Source organism: Mustela nigripes, chromosome 2 (genome assembly GCF_022355385.1).
Source record: "Mustela nigripes isolate SB6536 chromosome 2, MUSNIG.SB6536, whole genome shotgun sequence".
NCBI classification, from domain to species: domain Eukaryota; kingdom Metazoa; phylum Chordata; class Mammalia; order Carnivora; family Mustelidae; genus Mustela; species Mustela nigripes.
In genome coordinates, this window is record NC_081558.1 from 206,714,191 (window position 1) to 206,731,364 (window position 17,174).

General features: G+C 43.2%; 1 long non-coding RNA gene across 1 annotated transcript in view; it reads left to right on the top strand.

Moving 5' to 3' along the window:
* The window catches only part of LOC132012346 (uncharacterized), a 28,090-nt gene extending 10,966 nt beyond the window's left edge, over positions 1-17,124 (top strand). Inside the window, exons 2-3 of the long non-coding RNA XR_009402588.1 lie at positions 708-803; positions 15,800-17,124. This is a non-coding gene — a long non-coding RNA (uncharacterized LOC132012346). The remainder of the gene's footprint in view (positions 1-707; positions 804-15,799) is intronic.
* The last annotated feature ends 50 nt before the right edge of the window (positions 17,125-17,174 follow it).

Sequence of the window (17,174 nt, forward strand, 5' to 3'; positions counted from 1 at the left end):
CCTCTCTGCCTACTTGTGATCTCTGTCAAATAAATAAAATCTTAAAAAAAAAATCTTAAAATACATAGATCACATGTATGCATTTATTTAAAATTCTGTACATATGTGACTACATTTATCAGTTGGGAGATTAGAAAGGGGGACACCAGGGTGACTCAGTAGGTTAAGCATCTGCCCAGAACAGGACCCCAAGAGCTGGTTCTCTAAAGGTTCGTTATTTGCCGAGAGGTCTTGAGTTTCCCTGGAACCATCGGGTCTTTTATTTGGGTTCTCCTCTTGGCACCTGCCGTGGGCTCTGCTGCAACCCAGTGTGCGGGGGACACTCAGCCCTTACTGGATCCCCCAAATCACAAGTGTTAAACAGCTGAGTGTTGCTTGTCCTGCAGCCGGGAGCAGCCCCGGGCTTTCTCGTTCTCAAAGTTCAGAGTCAGTTGGGTCCCTCTTGGGGTCGGTGGTGCATGTAAATTGATTATGCAGCTCTGGAATCCTGTAGAAGCGCACAAACATTGCGTCTGATTCCTCGTGACAGGACATGCAAGGGACAGCAGCCTCCCACTCATTTTGGAGACAGAGAGCCCTACGTGCCCTGGGTTTTCGGAAACACTCTCCCATTTCTGCCCCAAATCCACTGCAACTTGGTGAGACTTACCTTCCAGCCTTTGAGATGAACTTTCTTACCCAGGCCGTCCACATGTCTGCTCCCTCAGCTCCTGGAGTCTCTCAGCTTGAGATCCTGTGAGATGACCGACCCAGGGCCCGTGGACCAAATCCAGGCAGAGCACTGGACAGGGAGCAAGACTCAGGTAAGACCGTAGAGGTGTAACTGTTGGCTTTGCCAGGTAAAGCAAACAGAAAAACAAATAAACAACTTGCTTTTGGTGTTCTTGGTGTTGGGCAGAGAAAACATGCCTTTGGCAAACCCACAGGTGCCTACCATGTCCCAGGGGCTTTGTATATTTGCTTTCGTCCACTGAAGGCACCTGGAACAGCAGATGTAACTGGTTAAGTTTATGATGATCCATTGTCATTCTCCAAGACCCGTCTGGTTTTCTTCACCGGCCGAACTAGAGAGTTGAATGGGAATGTGGTAGCAGTCATCACCTCTGGATGTCTCAGTCTTTTAAAGTTTGAAATTCTACGAGATCTGTGCTGTCAGTCATGATGTGCTGTTTAACGTAAGGAGAGCACCATGCGCTTACATCAGGCCATTCCTACCTAACGGCTCTTACTTCATTGGGTAGAGAGCTGATGTGGGGATTTGCTCTTCCTTCTGTGTGTCCTTTCTATTTACACTTTCACGAACTGAGGATATAAACACAGATCTGGAGGCTCCTTGAGCCTTTTGAAGGTAAACTTAAGTCAAAAATCATTTTACTACCTTTTTCCCTGTAAATTTCCTCTCTGACTGGAGTACAACAGTGGCCTTCTGGGTCTGCGGGAATTAGCATTAGTCATAGACCAGTTTCCATGAATCCTCCAAAGATCTAGGTATTTCCTTTTCGGTGGCACACATCTGTCCTGATTAATGACGGTATCTGTTTTGGAGGAAGATCAGGATGAAGATTTACAATACATATTTGTGATCTTTTTGCTGTATTCTTCAGCAAGAGTTTCTGGTATTTCCTTCATTCAAGAGGTTCTGCGTCTGTGAATTTATTCAAGCCCAGGATTTGAGAATCTCTGTTGTAGTACTCAGATCATACCTCTCTTCCTCAGACCTGAGTGAGCTCCTTATGATTTTGGTCCTAGAGATTCTGTGGTCAATTAGCCACGGTGGAAGATCCCTGCAAGACAGACCATTCTGATTCTACTTGGGCCACTTTTTCCCGATTTTCTAAGGGTGGCTTTGGGTGAAGGGGGGCATTAAGCTCGTCAAGCCTGGGTCACTTGCCCACATCCTAGCTGCAAAAGCACCTGGGGAGTCATAGATCTGTTTTTCAGTTTCAGTTGTGGGAAGTAGAGTCTGCTTTCCACCAGGATTTATAATCTGGGGAAATAAATCCAGATTTTTATCCCAAACATAAGAAGAAGGTTCAGAGCTTGCTCAACCAAGGACAATGACAAATGTTTTCCCTAATCTATTTCACCCCTCTATTATTTAACAACAATGAGGCTTAGAAGATTAATCCCGGCTCTAGATGTACCCCATGCTTTATCCAAGCCAAGTTTAATAATGTAACCTTTCTTGATTTGTTCAGAAACTCAGACCTGAGCCACATAGGACATTCCTCTGACCTCAAAGGCTGGTTTGTATATTGGCATCAGACACATTTTGATCTAATCAGATGCACAATGATGGGTTCTGGGGGATTTTGAGGGAAAAGTTTCTCATGCTCCAGAGAACTAGAAAAGATAGTAGTATCTTCTTAATGGGATGCCTGCAACCATATTGATACCCGCCTGAATAGGAAGCTGCCATTGGGTGGTAAGCAGAACCAAGATTGTCCAAGAACAGTTGAACTGAATCTGCTGGATGAAACCAGTCCTGAAGCCCATACTACTCCTGGTCTTGGGGTTTTGAAAACCAATCCATTTCCTAATTGTTTAAGCCAGTTGAGTTGGGTTTTCTGTTTTCAGTGATTGAAAATACCCAAATTGATCCAGTATAGAATCTTCTACGTTTATGACTCCTCATGGCCTGGTCCAGAATTGATATTCTTTTATAATAATCACTATTGCCCTGCAAGGTTGGGGTGGCTGAAATCTGGACTAAGAGGGCATTATAACAAATGTGAATATTGATATGAAAGGAAGTAAATATTGACTGAAGGAAGATTGAGATGTATAGTTTTTATAATGAAAGAGATATGCTTTAGTTACCCAAAATTTGTAGAGTATTGACAATTCAGTTCCAAGTAATATAAATAAATGAGGCACCCTTAAGCATTTAAAAGACACTATGAAAGTAAAATAAGAAACCTATTTCTGCTTTGCCATACTCTTTCTCTCCCACTGAGCTACATTATTATTATGAGTCATTGGAAAGAGTCCAGGGAACTGATTTGTAATATGACCTTAAGCAGGTGAATTTGGTCCTTTAAATCCTAGATTTCTAGTCTGCAAAAACAATTGCTAGTATCAAATTAATTCATATAGGTGAAAAGTTGTGATAGAGCCCAGGGCAGTGAAAAGGCAGGTTTTATGGTTGTCTGGATCGTGGAGGGCTGATAGGTCCCATTGTTCATCTGTGAATGTTAGTTCTAGTGTACGTACTTCATTTCCTATTTTGCTTGCTGATTTGTATATTTGAAAAAGGTAGCAAGCCTATTGGTGTGTGTCTTTATACCCTGGTGATTCCTAGTTGATACCTCTCTATATTTTTGCTAGATAATGGAAGATTGATAATAACTAACATTTTGTGGAGGTAAACAGAAGGTAGGAAGCACTTTTTTTTTTTTTTAAGATTTTTTATTTGTTTCACACAGAGAGAGAGATCACAAGTAGGCAGAGAGGCAGGCAGAGAGAGAGAGGGGGAAGCAGGCTCCCTGCTGAGCAGAGAGCCCAATGCGGGGCTCCATCCCAGGACCCTAGGATCATGACCTGAGCTGAAGGCAGAGGCCTTAACTCACTGGGCCACCCAGGTGCCACTAGGAAGCACTTTCAAGTGCCTAATCGCATTTGAGCAGTGCAGGAACTCTGCACAGTTGGGAGGGAGGGCAGTGTTCTGATCAAAACTTTCTGAGGAGAAAACTGGTACTCGGAAAAGTGTGCAGACCAGTTTGGGCAGTTACTGGGGAAAGGAGAATTTTAATCCTGTCTTCTGATAACATTTCTATGATGTTTAGCTATGTGACCTTAGGCAAGGGACTCAGCCTCTTCCTGCCTTAGTTTCCCGATCTGGGAAAGGCCCACTGCAGGTTTTTATAAATAAAGTTTTATTGGAACACAACCAGTTCAGTTCATTTGCATATCACCAGTGGCAGCTTTCAAGTTACAGTGAGAGTTGGGTAGCTCAGTAGGGACAGTATAGTTCAGAAGGCCTAAAATAGTTATTATCTGACCCTTTACATAAAACATTTGCTGACCACTGTTTTAGATGCAAACTTTTTAGAGACACACTTAAAGTCTTTGAGAGAGGAAATCTCACATATTCTAAGTTCAAAAAAAGTAAGTTCAAAAAGGAAAAGTATTTCCTTTTTGTTCCTTTTGGATTACGAATATTAATGATTCCCACAAAACTTCACCCACCTTTCCTATATCCCAGATAAGGGGCAATTACTATTATTATTATCCTTATCATCAATCTGTTATTATTATATCAAGTACAGATTGTCATTGCCCGCTCATGCCCACCAAGAAGCTTGTGGAGTCAGCTCTTCTATATTTGGGGAGGCCCATTCCCCTCCTTAAACATGTCTTATGATCAGAGACTCTCCCTTGAGATCAAAGGAGTGATTCATCTCTCCCTGAGATCAGATCAAAGCCCGAGTGGGGGCCCAGGTCTCCCCACCCCTCATCTCACTCCTACTTCCTGCAGCAGAACAGCCCCCAAGTTTGATGCCAGGCTACACCAGTCAGCTTTCTGCTCTCTCGTGATTGCAGCCACCCCCTTCATCTTGGGTGTTGGTCTTCTAAGTCTGTGCTTAGAAGAGCTTCAAGAAGAATTGGGATGGATCAGGTCAAATCCCTTCAGGTTTTTCCCCTGGGAAAATAGTTCGGGGCATGTGACACGTGTCTCTTACATAAACAGACCCACTCCAAGTGCCTGGCATGTGGCTTTATCATTGTGTATTTTTAATGTTCCAGTGTTTCATGATTTAAAATGACCTATCAGATCAGATGGTGATCTGCGGGGAAAATCATCCCACCCTGGTCCTTTGAGTCGAGTTGCTTTTCACAGATCATTTTCAGCAATTTGTCTTTAAAGCTTCTTGAAATTATCTTGGTACTCTACAGAACCTGCCACTCTGAGAATCTGTCTCCCCTAGACATAATTCCTGTCATTCTGTAATGCAATGACATCGCTTCGTAAATCTTTAATGTATGTTACTATCCAGATTGACACATTTTGTACTTCTTATCTGTGACATTTTCATTGACTTCTTTTGCAAAGTGACATTATTGCCGTCCTAGCCTGGGTAAGATTTAATACCGGATCTTTCTTCCACCCATCTATCAGAATTATTCATAACTCCCTCTTTTTCCCCTTCCGCCCATGCAAACTCTAAATTCAAAGATTTTTCTTTTTAACCTATTTCCTTGGGTATTTTTCTCTGATCACTACTTTGGTAAAGAAATAGTAGTACTTAAAGAACGGTAGCTGTCCCAATCCCTGTCTGCATTCTGATTTATTGAGATAGTTTATGGGCTTTTATACCAAACTTCTAGGGAAGTGTCCAGATATACTCCTAATGATAAAGGCCATTGTTTTGTTTTATTATTTTTCTAATAAACATTATTTATAATGCCCCTATTAGAAGCATTATAAATTGTTTCCAGGGTGCCTCTATTTAAAGTGTAAGATTTATGGAACTTTAAAACTTTAAAGCCCATGTGTAAAAAAGACTATAGTGTATTTTTCTTTTTTAAGATTTTATTTATTTATTTGACAGAGAGAGAAAGAGCACAAGCAGGGGGAGTGGCAGGTAGAGAGAGAGAGGGAGAAACAGGCTCCCTGCTGAGCAGAGAGCCTAACTTGGGGCTTGATCCCAGGACCCTGGGATCATGACCTGAGCTGAAGGCAGCCACTTAAGGGACTGAACCACATCACCCAGATGCTCCTATAACGTATTTTTCATATCTTGAGGGTGCTGATCTTCAATTTTCACAACAAATTGTTAAACTTGAAATACTAATTTATTTCCTAATCTAAAGGCAGTGGAGACCCAGCTCTGAATAGCACAAAGTCCCTACCCTCATAGAGTTCATAATTTCACGTGAGGGTCTGACAAGTTTAAAAAAAATTAGCAAAAGGGGAAGGACTAAAGAAGCTACTGTTCTGGATGAGTTCTATAGGTTTTGCTGGAGCATATGTGGTGGCATCATCAGGGAGGGCTTCTTGAAGAGGTAAACCAGGTCCTAAAGGAAGCAGAGGATGTAGTTGGGTTGGGACAGGTATCCTAGGATAAAGGAACAGGTTGTGCAAAGTAAAGTAACTCTGTTTGGATTATCTCCAGCAGGTCCACATAAACACAGACCAACTAATTCTGCAGTCCTATGTGCTTCAGGAAAAGCTGGACCAAACCAAAGTGCTAACACACTTTCTCGGGGGTAGGTAGAAAGGTCTAGAACAGGATGAAGGGCCAAGAAAGGGATCAAGGACCTCTGACATAAAAAAGCAAGTGTAGTGGCAGATAAAAAAGTTGAGAGCAATGAATTATAATTATGTAGGTAATTCTTTAGAATAACCCTTCTTTATGGTCCCTATCTTGATTCTTAACTTGGCAATCATATTTTTTTTTTTTCTGATTCTCTTACAGTTCTATCGAGAAGGACTCTTAGGGTATAGGTCTACAGACTGAAGGAAAAAGACCAAGGAGAACATTTCTTCCTTTCTTTTTTTGGGTTAAGTCTAATTTTAGGAAGCAGCGAAATAGATACTTAATAAAAATGGATATTTCTAAGCAGATCACGTGGGTGCATGCGTGTGTGTGTGTGTGTGTGTGTGTGTGTGTGTCTGTGAGAAACTTTTTTTCTCCTGGTCTCATGCAATGTCGAAACAATTGAGTGAGCAAATGGAGGCTTTTTTCTTTCAGTGGTATTGTTTTTATATCTAAAACTCACCTGTGAAAAGTTGGTTTCTGCTCTCACTCCCAGAACCAGGGACTGGCTTAAAGACACTGTAATGTAGTGATCTAAGCAAAGACTCTGAAGCCAGGCTTCCTGGGTTCAAATCCTGACACTACCACCTATTAAACCTATAAATTGAGGGACATTTGTCATCTGTAAAATAAGGGTAATAGTAATAGTGCCAACCTCATGAGAGGTTTTCTTTTTTTAAGATTTATTTACTTGATATATGTAGAGAGAGTGCACAGGCACTCACGTGCACAAGTGGGGAAGGGGCAGAGGGAGAGGGACAAGCAGACTTCCCACTGAGCAAGGAACCCCACACGGGGCTCGAACCCAGGACCCTGGGATCATGATTTGAGCCAAGGGCAGACACTTAACCAACTGAGCCACCCAGGAGCTTCCTTGTGAGAGCTGTTATGAGGATCTACGAGGGGACATAGAGGTTCAGAAGAGTACCTGGAACATCATGGGCACAAACCTGAGTGTCGGCCAGCCCCGTCTATCAGGTGGCATCCAGGGCATCAGATGCCATCCAGGTGGCATCCAGATGCCCCGAGAAGTGCGTCTTCAGTGCTCTCTCTCTTCCTTCTGTCTTCCTCACTGTGCAGTGTCTCCCCCCCACCCCCATCCTCACCCCAGTCAGCTCCCGGGGCTCTGACTTTGCTTGCTCAGAGGGATGGTGATCTGGTCAGGGTCAGTCACTGGTAGCAATTAAATATACAGTTGGCCCTACAACTTGGGGGTTAGAGGTGCTGACCCCCACACAAATCCATGCATAGCTTTTGACTCCCTCCAAACTTAACTACTCATGGCGCATTGTTGGCCAGAAGCCTGACTGAGGACATAAACAGGGGAGTAACATGTAGTTTGTATTATATGAATTATATACTGCATCCTTCCAATAAAGCAAGCTGGAGGAAATCCTAAGAAAGTACACTTAAAGTACTATATTATATTTATAAAAAAAAATATCTGTGTATAAGTGGACCCATGCAGTTCAAACCCATGTCGTTCAAGGGTCAACTGTATTGTTTTTACAGTCTGATTCCTTATTCCTAATTGAATTTGATTAAGAATAAGAAAACCTGGGATCTGTTCCCCATCATGGCTTTCTAGCTGTGTGTCTTTAGGAAAATCTGAAAATTCTATGACCCTCGGGGTTCTCATTCTCAGAGTTGAGATGACAATACTTGACCTGATCTCACCTCGTCATTGTGAGGCCACAATAGGGCTCATGGAACTCTTCTGTAAACTGTAAAGGGCAAACGAGACTGCTTCTGTTAATGCAAAGAAAAGAAAAAAGATTAATAGTATTAGTTTTTCCTGCCCTTCATGTAACATCTAGTAACTGGGGTACAGTGTTGAATGGGAGTCTCATCTTATCTCTGACTTTCATGTTGAATTTCAGCAAATTGTCTTTAAAGCATCTGTTAATACAATCATACTGTCTTTCTACTTTCTTAACACTGAAACATCTATTCCTAGAATGACCATTTTGTGTTATCCCTTTAATACACTTCTGGATATGGAATTTTGCATCTTTGTTTTTAAGTAAATGTACACGTATGTGTTTGGATAGAGAGATAGAAAGAGACAAAAGCATGTACCAGGGTTCTGTATTATATTGAAACCATAAAATGATTTAGGCTTTATGTTTTTTCCTAGGCTCTGAGATAGTTTATATAGAATTAGCTTTTCACTAAAGGTCTGGTAGAATCTGCCTTCTGAAAAGCCCTCTGGACCTGATGCTTGCTTATTTATTTATTTATTTATTTATTTATATTTAAGTAGGCTCCACACCCAGTGTGGAGCCCAACATGGGGCTTGCACTCCCAACCCTCAGATCAAGAACTGAGCTGAGATCAAGAGTCAGATGCTTAACTGACTGAGTCACCCAGGCCCCCCTCTTATGGTTAAGGTACTATTCAAGTTTCCTACTTTTCCTTGAATGAATCTATAAAGATTCATTAAATATTCTCCTAGGGAATTAGTCACTTCATCTACTGATTTTCAAAAGGCTTGCCATAAAGGTTCTTACAATTTTTATAATCTTGTAATTTACATTCTTACAATTTTTGACTTAAGATTTTGTCCTTTTTCTTTCTTTTGACAGATATGACAAAGATTTGTCTTTGACCAATCCATTCAAAGAACCAGTTTAACTCATCATCAACCCTAACCCTAACCCTAACCATCATTAACCCTAACCCTAACCCTAACCCTTTTTGTGTTCTATTTTTATTAATTTCTACTTTTATCTTCCTTGATTTCTCCCTTCAACTTTCTTTAGATTTATTTTCTCTCTCCCCCTTCCCATCTCTGTGCTCAGCTTCTTGAGTTGAAAGCTTGGTTGACTCATATATTTTTAACCCTTCTGGTTTTCCACCCTAAGCATTTAAGATTATCTACTTTTCTTTTTTTTTTATTTTTTTTATTTTTTTTTATTTTTTTTTTAAGATTTTTTATTTATTTATTTGACAGAGAGAGATCACAAGCATTCAGAGAGTGAGGCAGAGAGAGAGGAGGAAGCAGGCTCCCTGCTGAGCAGAGAGCCCGATGCGGGCCTCGATCCCAGGACCCTGAGATCATGACCTGAGCTGAAGGCAGCGGCTTAACCCACTGAGCTACCCAGGCGCCCAAGATTATCTACTTTTCTGAATGCTGACTCAGGATAGTCCATGGGCTTTGATATGTATGCAGTGCTCCTAATGCAGTTCTTTTCTTTTTTTTTTTTTTAAGATTTTATTTATTTACTTGACAGACAGATCACAAGTAGGCAGAGAGGCAGAGAGAGAGAGAGGAGGAAGCAGGCTCCCTGCTCAGCAGAGAGCCCGATGCAGGGCTCGATCCCAGGATCCTGCGATCATGACCTGAGCTGAAGGCAGAGGCTTTAACCCACTGAGCCACCCAGGTATCCCTCCTAATGTGGTTCTAAACAGATTGTCATTTCTGGTTTTGGTTTCTTTCAAGCCTATGACTCATGAGTCATGTAAAATACCCAAGAGAATAGATTTTTTTTTTTTAAAGATTTTATTTATTTATTTGACAGACAGAGATCACAAGTAGGCAGAGAGGCAGGCAGAGAGAGAAAGAGAGAGAGAGAGGGAAGCAGGCTTCCTGCGGAGCAGAGAGCCCGATGCGGGGCTCGATCCCAGGATCCTGAGATCACGACCCAAGCCGAAGGCAGCAGCCCAAACCACTGAGCCACCCAGGCGCCCCAAGAGAATAGATTTTTGTTGGTTACCCTCTTGTTCTTATTTTGCAGTGTTATTCCATTATAGCTCATGAGTATGTACTGTTAGAGCTTTCCTTCTGTGAGTGCCTTTGTGACCTAATACACCAGGAGAATGTCTCATGAGAGTTGGAAACTGTATAATCTGTGTTGGATGCAAAGTTATTTCTCTCCATATATCTATTAGGTCATAATTGTCCATTTTATTAGCCAGGACTTCTGGAGCCTTATTCCTTTCTGTGATATTTCTGTGATCAGCCAATTTCTGAGAGCTTGTTTAAAGTCACTACTTATGACTTACTTCCCTTAGCATTATACTTTCTAGCTCTGTCCATGTTGTTGCAAATGGCAAGATTTCATTCTTTTTTATGGTTGAATAATATTTTATATATATAATCTCACCTCTTATATAATCAACATTATATATATATATCCACATTATATATAACATTATTATTACATATAGTATAGATACAATATAACATTATTATATATAATCAACATCATATATATATATATTTCACATTTTCTTTATCTCTATATATAAACAGCATGTTATTATATCTATCTATCTATCTCACCTCTCCCATATCCCTTCATCGATGGGTGGGCGCTTGGGCTGCTTCCCTAGTTTGGCTATGGTAAATAATGTTGTTACAAGCATAGAGGTTCATATATCCTTTTTGTTTGTTTGTTTGTTTGGTTGGTTTTTTTAAAGATTTTATTTATTTATTTGACAGACAGAGATCACAAGTAGGCAGAGAGGCAGGCAGAGAGAGAGGAGGAAGCAGCCTCCTTGCCAAGCAGGGAACCCAGTGCGGGGCTTGATCCCAGGACCCTGAGATCGTGACCCAAGCCGAAGACAGAGGCTTTAACCCACTGAGCCACCCCTGTGCCCCGTGAGGTTCATATGTCCTTTTGAATTAATGTTTTCATATTCTTTGGGTAAATACCCAGTACTGTGATTACTGGATCGTAGGGTGGTTCTATTTTTAACTTTTTGAGGCATCTCCATGCTGTTTTCTTAAGATCTCCATGCTGTTTTCTTAAGATTTAAAAAATTTTATTTGTTTTTGTTGTTGTTGTTTCAAGTTTTTATTTAAATTCCAATTCCAATTAGTTGAAGTGTATGTAATAGTAGTTTCACTCCATACTGTTTTCCACTGTGGCTATGAGATAAGTCTGTTGGAGAAAGACAAATACCATATGATTTCACTCACATGTGGAGTTTGAGAAACAAAACAAATGAGCAAAGGAAAAATAAACAGAGATTCCAGCCAAGAAATAGACTCTTCACTCTAGAGAACAAACTGGTGGTCACTAGAGGGGCAGTGGGGGGGGGATGGGTGAAACAGGTGGCAGGGATCAAGGAGTGCACTTGTCCTGATGAGCACTGGGTGATGTGTGGAATTGCTGAATCACTCTATTGTACACCTTGAATTAATATAACACTGTATGTTAACTATATTGGAATTAAAATAAAAACTTAATTTAAAAAATTGTCACCATTGTGAGAACTCCTCGGTGTCGGCTTACATTTCTATCAAGGTTTGCTTTATGCATTTTGAGGCAAAGACTTTTGGTACATAAAGGTTTGTGACATATTTGGTAGGTCGTACTTTTGTAATTATGATATATTCCTTTTAGCCCTCTTCATTTCGAATTTTACTTGCTGTGAAATGAATAGTGTCAATATGCATTTGGCATACTTTTCTCCATCTCTTTCCGTGTCTTTGTATCTAACTTCCCTGAGTTGTTTTCATTAAGTGTTATGATTACTGGTATGGTCAGCCTCCTTTCTGGCTGCAGCAGAAGTGAGTATTCGACCACCAAAAATTCATGATCCTTGCTCCATAGTGCGGATGGTGGCTGCCCAGTCAAGGACGTTGTCCAGGTACAGTCATGTGATTAGTTCTGAGCAGTGGAATGTGAGTAGCAGTGATGGGAATCACCCAGGACTATCATTTTCTCTGCTTCGATTGGATGCTCACTTAGTGGGAGATGATTTTGCAGGTAAGTGGAAGTAACAGAGAGGAGGAAGGTGCTTCCTTTTGTTGATTAATTCTGAGCCCTCCAAGAGCCAGGGCGGACCAGGGGTATCTGAGTTATTGCTATAGTCTGAATAGTCATGTCTCCTAAAATTCATATGTTGAAGTCGTAATCCTCGAGGTGGTGGTATTAGAAGATGGGGCTTGGGGACATGATTAGATCATAGAAATTACTGCCTTTATAAAAGAGGCCCCAGAGAGCTGCCTTGCCCCTTCTGCCACATGAGGACCCAGCAAGAAGATGGCTGCCTGTCAACCAGGAAACGGGTTCTCACCAGACACTGAATCCGCCAGCACCTTGATCTTGGACCTCCCAGCCTCTCCAAGTATAAGAAATAAGTTTCTACTGTTTATGAGACACTCAAAAAATTGTATTTTGCTAGCAGCTTAATCAGACTAAGGCAGCCATGTTGGTGGTGCAAATGACCTGCTTGACATTTGTCATAGATAACCCAAGTTTGTCATGTATGACTTAAGTTATAACTTCAGCTCCCCAAGGCCCAGAGCTATCTGCACCTAGTTTGCCATGGTCTCCCTAAAACTCAGCTTTGGTAAACACTTCATTAATACGTATTGTATGAAGAAATGAAGTTCTGGCCATCTTCTCCTGAGCATTTGCTTTCTGGTGACCTCCACAACGGATTCTTTTGACAAGTGAATCTTTGCTTAAACGAAGCTGGGCCGACATCTTTCTCAACAAGAAACCAGGCCGATGAATGTGGGAGGGACACCACAGGAAAAGAGTCTCCCATCTGTGTCTTCCAGTGCTGTGTTGGGCAATGGGTATCTGGGAAGTCTGCAAAATGAGATCCTTCCTTCCCCTGTACCTTGTCAAAGGAATTCAGCAGCCTAAGGTCGAAGGCTCTTTTGCTTGATTTGGGGAAGTCAATTAATTGTGCTAAGCCTCAGTCCCCTCGTTTGTAGAATGGGGATATGGCGATACTGATTTCCAGCTGCTGTCAGGGTCGTCGCAAAGAGCAAATGAGAGAATGACGCGGACGTCAGCGTTTTGCAAACTACCGAACTCTACGACGATCGGTGATCTTATGGAAACTTGGAGAGGCTTGTATCAGACTTCAGCCTTGCTCAGTTTGAGGACATGACTTCTCACAGGCAACCTCTCCATTATTCAGAGTAGAATTAATGCTCTCGGTCCCATGAGAGGCTATCTTCTTCCTGTATTTCCTTCTATTTTCGGCATTCAACTTTCTCCTCGGCATTGTTTGTAGGTGGGCAAATCTTAACCAGGTTTCTGTTCCTCAAATCAGTTACTTAATTTGCACTAGGGGGAAGGGTGGCCCAAGCGGATTTTATTACCGCCCAGCCTTTCGTAAATCTTTGCAGAGAGAAGCTTTGGTTGGTTGTCACGAGCCCGGGGTGGAGCTGAGTCCCCACTTGGCAGCCTTGTGACCTTGGTGAGTTTCTCACCTCCCTGCTTCTCAAGCTCCCCATCTACAAAGCGTTGGGTGAGGCTCTTTCCCTAAGGGCCAGAAGCCTTGCTAGAAGGCTTCAGAGTGGCAAAGAGTCCCGAGCAGAAGTAAATGTCTGTACCATTTTACCTGCTGTAAATGTCTGTACCTCGGCAACGGGGCCCATGGCGAAATCTTTATTTAGTTGTGTTTGGATAATTTTCTCTTCTCTTTTTGCTTGAGTGCTTCCTACTCCAAATATTTGTTTTTTAATAGCTACCCCCCCCTTTTGCTCTACTGATGCAGGTGAGATGCAAATGTACCTTTTGTGACTTCCTTGCTGTGGCCTGCCTGGGCCCCAGATTGACAGATATGAGGCAGAACCGTTGTCTGAGCTGGAGCGGGCAGGGTTTGGGGGCAGGAAGTGTGAGTCAACACACAAGGAAACCAGGGCAAACAGCTGGAATGGAAAGCAGGGGTAGAGAATCTGAAGCTGGCAGGAGTTTCCTTCAGAGATCTCTGGCTCTGGGACTCCAGGGTGAGGAGAGCTGGCCTGAGTGTGGTCATGCTAGTGGTACATTAAAAAAAAGTTGGGGGGCATCTGGGTGGCTCAGTCAGTTAAGCGGCTACCTCTGGCTCAGGTCATGATCCCAGGGTCCTAGGATCAAGTCCCACGTTGGGCTCCTTGCTTAGCAGGGAGCCTGCTTCTCCCTCTGTTTGCCACTCTCCCTGCTTGTGCTCTCTCCCCCCTCTCTGACAAATAAAGAAAATAAAATATAAAAAAAAAAAATCGGTGTTATTCCACTGCTTAAAACTATTCAGTGGATTACCATCTCACTTACAAACAAAAGAATCTGAAAATTCCTGTCCTTTAGCTGACAAAGGCTCTATGGCCTAAGCTTTGCTATTTCTTTTTATTTTCTACCACTTTTCCTGCTCCCTGTGGGCCACAACACTAATTTCTTAGCATCCCTTACCACGGTCCTGCCTCAGGACCTTTGCACTTGCTGTTCCCTTTGCCTGAAACGTTCTCCTCCTTTATCCAAGCAGCGATGTCACCTTCTCAGAGGCCTTCCCTGACCACCCACACTGAAGGAGCCTGCCTCACACTCCAAGCTTTCTTTATCCCCCTTGTTCAGATTATTTTTCTTGGTAACCCTTACCACCACGTGACCTTATCTCACAAAAGGGGCTGCTTGATGTCCATCACCTCCACTAGCATATGAGCATCTCTAGGACTAGGGGTGTTGCGAAGTTCTCCATAGTGTCCCCAGCATGTAGTTCAGCACCTGACATAATTGTAGAAGGAATGAGTGCATGAGGGAATGAATGAATGAGTGGAGAGATGGATGGGTGAAGGCTTAGTAGAATTGTAAGCTTTGGGACCTGCTGGTTCTTCAGACTTTCCTTCCGTCATCTTGGTTTTTGGCTTCTTGTTTCCACACCTGTCTAAGTTCTACTCTCCTTCTCTTCTTCTTCCTTCTCCTCCTCCCCTCTACCCCCTCCTCCTCCTCCTTCTCATTGTCCTCCCCTTCCTCCCCCTCCTCCTCCTCCTCCTCCTTTTTTTGCTTAAGCACAGTTTCAGTGAGAAATGTCTCTGCCCTATTCCTGGTTCCATGGCCTCTGGCTGGTCAGGCAGAGGCCTTGAGGAGACCTCAAGGAGGTCTCCTCAATAGAGCAGAGAAATGGAGGCTCAGGACCCAGGGGCAGAGTTCCTTCCAGAAGATGCTGTAGCTAAAGGCCGGCCGCACCCCTGCAGAAGAGCACCCATCACGTGCGGGTGTTACCGGGGCCTTGCTGGTGTGGTCCTATGTATCAGGGCAGGACATCAACTGATTGGACTCCTCAACAAGCCCGCTGCCCCGGGACTGGGTCAAGTCTTCGCACACAGTGGGCCAGGCACCTAGGACCGGTGGAGAGGGCTTGGTGCCAGAGCTGGGAGGCCTCGGGCTGGATCCTGGCCCTCGCTTTTTACTACAGAGCTTACAAAGGTGTGACCCTCGTGGATCAGCTGCCATAGGCTCTTGTCTTCAGATAAAACAGTCTAAGCAACCAATGACTGTGATTTGTTTCCATTTGTTTCTCAAACACCTGAAAATCCATAATCACCTGTCAGGAAATTTAAAAGTTGCACGGAGCACTAGGTGTGGTGCATAAACAATGAATCTTGGAACACTGAAAAAATAAAATAAAATAAAAAGTTGCATTCTCCACAGGGGGGGAAAGTATTTTTTTCCACTCTACATTATATTTCTGAGAGCTGGCCACCCCCCTCCCCAAGCTAATTAATACTGTCTTTCTGTGGCTGTAGGGAATTTTATCCTACGGATATAACATGTTCTATTGATCTATTCTTTTACTGATGTTTTGCTGTTTAGATTGGCTTTTGGATAGACCAACCCCTGCTGCAGCAGACCTCATGGTCCAGCCGTCCTCGTGCCTGTGGGAGAGAAGGTCCTGTAATCGCATCCCTCGGGATTCGTGTTTGCTCCGCAGTTCGCAAATGAGAGGCTCGCTGCTGCTCCAAACATGCCAGTGAGGCTGCGTGAGAACAGCTACTTGCACCAGCCGTCTGTGTTTGGGCTCCCAGTGATGAAGATGAAGCCACGGCCTTTGTGCAAGGCGGGTGGTGCCGTGGGGAGTGGGAGCCGGGGAAGATGGCCAGGCTTGAATGGAGACATGTGACCTCTTGGGAAACTGGCTTGCCTCCCCCGGGGTTTTCCTGTTTAGTTCTGCAGAAGGCAAAGGAAACCCATGGTTTGGGAAAAGTCCTGTTGATATAAAACCAACCAGTTTATTTTTATTTATTTTTTAAGAGATCTTATTTAGGGGCACCTGGGTGGCTCAGTGGTTTAAGGCTGCTGCCTTCAGCTCAGGTCATGATCTCAGGGTCCTGGGATCGAGCCCCGCATCAGGCTCTCTGCTCAGCAGGGAGTCTGTTTCCCTTCTCTCTCTGCCTGCCTCTCTGCCTACTTGTGATCTCTGTCTGTCAAATAAATAAATACAAATATTTAAAAAAAGAAAAAGGATATGTCCATTAAAAAAAAAAAGATCTTATTTATTTATTTGACACAGAGAGAGTGAGCGAGCACAGGCAGGGGGAGCCAGAAAGAGAGAGGGAGACACAGAAGCCCCGCTGAGCAGGGAGCCCATCGTCAGGGGTTGTTGTCTGGGCTCGACCCTGGGATCATGACCTGAGCCAAAGGCAGATGCTTAACAGACAGAGCCACCCAGACATCCCAAAACCAAGCAGTTTAAAATTTAGTTGAGATTCAGACTAGCTGGGAAGCACCATTAATGGTGTTCAACCTGCTTCCACCTAATGTGTGCATAACCTGTTCTTACTTAACAGCACCATTCAACATTTATATCTGGTTTTATAGGTGCCAAGAGCCATTTACCATTAATTATGCCACATAGTAATTCTGCTGTCTAGATAGTGATGCCCGATTTATGCTTGAGGAGGGTGAGGTTCGAAGATGCAAAGGACCTTGCCTGGGGCCAGAGTCTTTTTTTTTTTTTTTAAGATTTTATTTATTTATTTGACAGAGAGAGATCAGAAGTAGGCAGAGAGGCAGAGAGAGAGAGAGAGGAGGAAGCAGGCTCCCTGCTGAGCAGAGAGCCCGATACGGGGCTCGATCTCAGGACCCTGAGATCATGACCTGAGCTGAAGGCAGTGGCTTAACCCACTGAGCCACCCAGGTGCCCCGGGGCCAGAGTCTTTTAGCAGAGCTGGGGACATACGTTAGAATT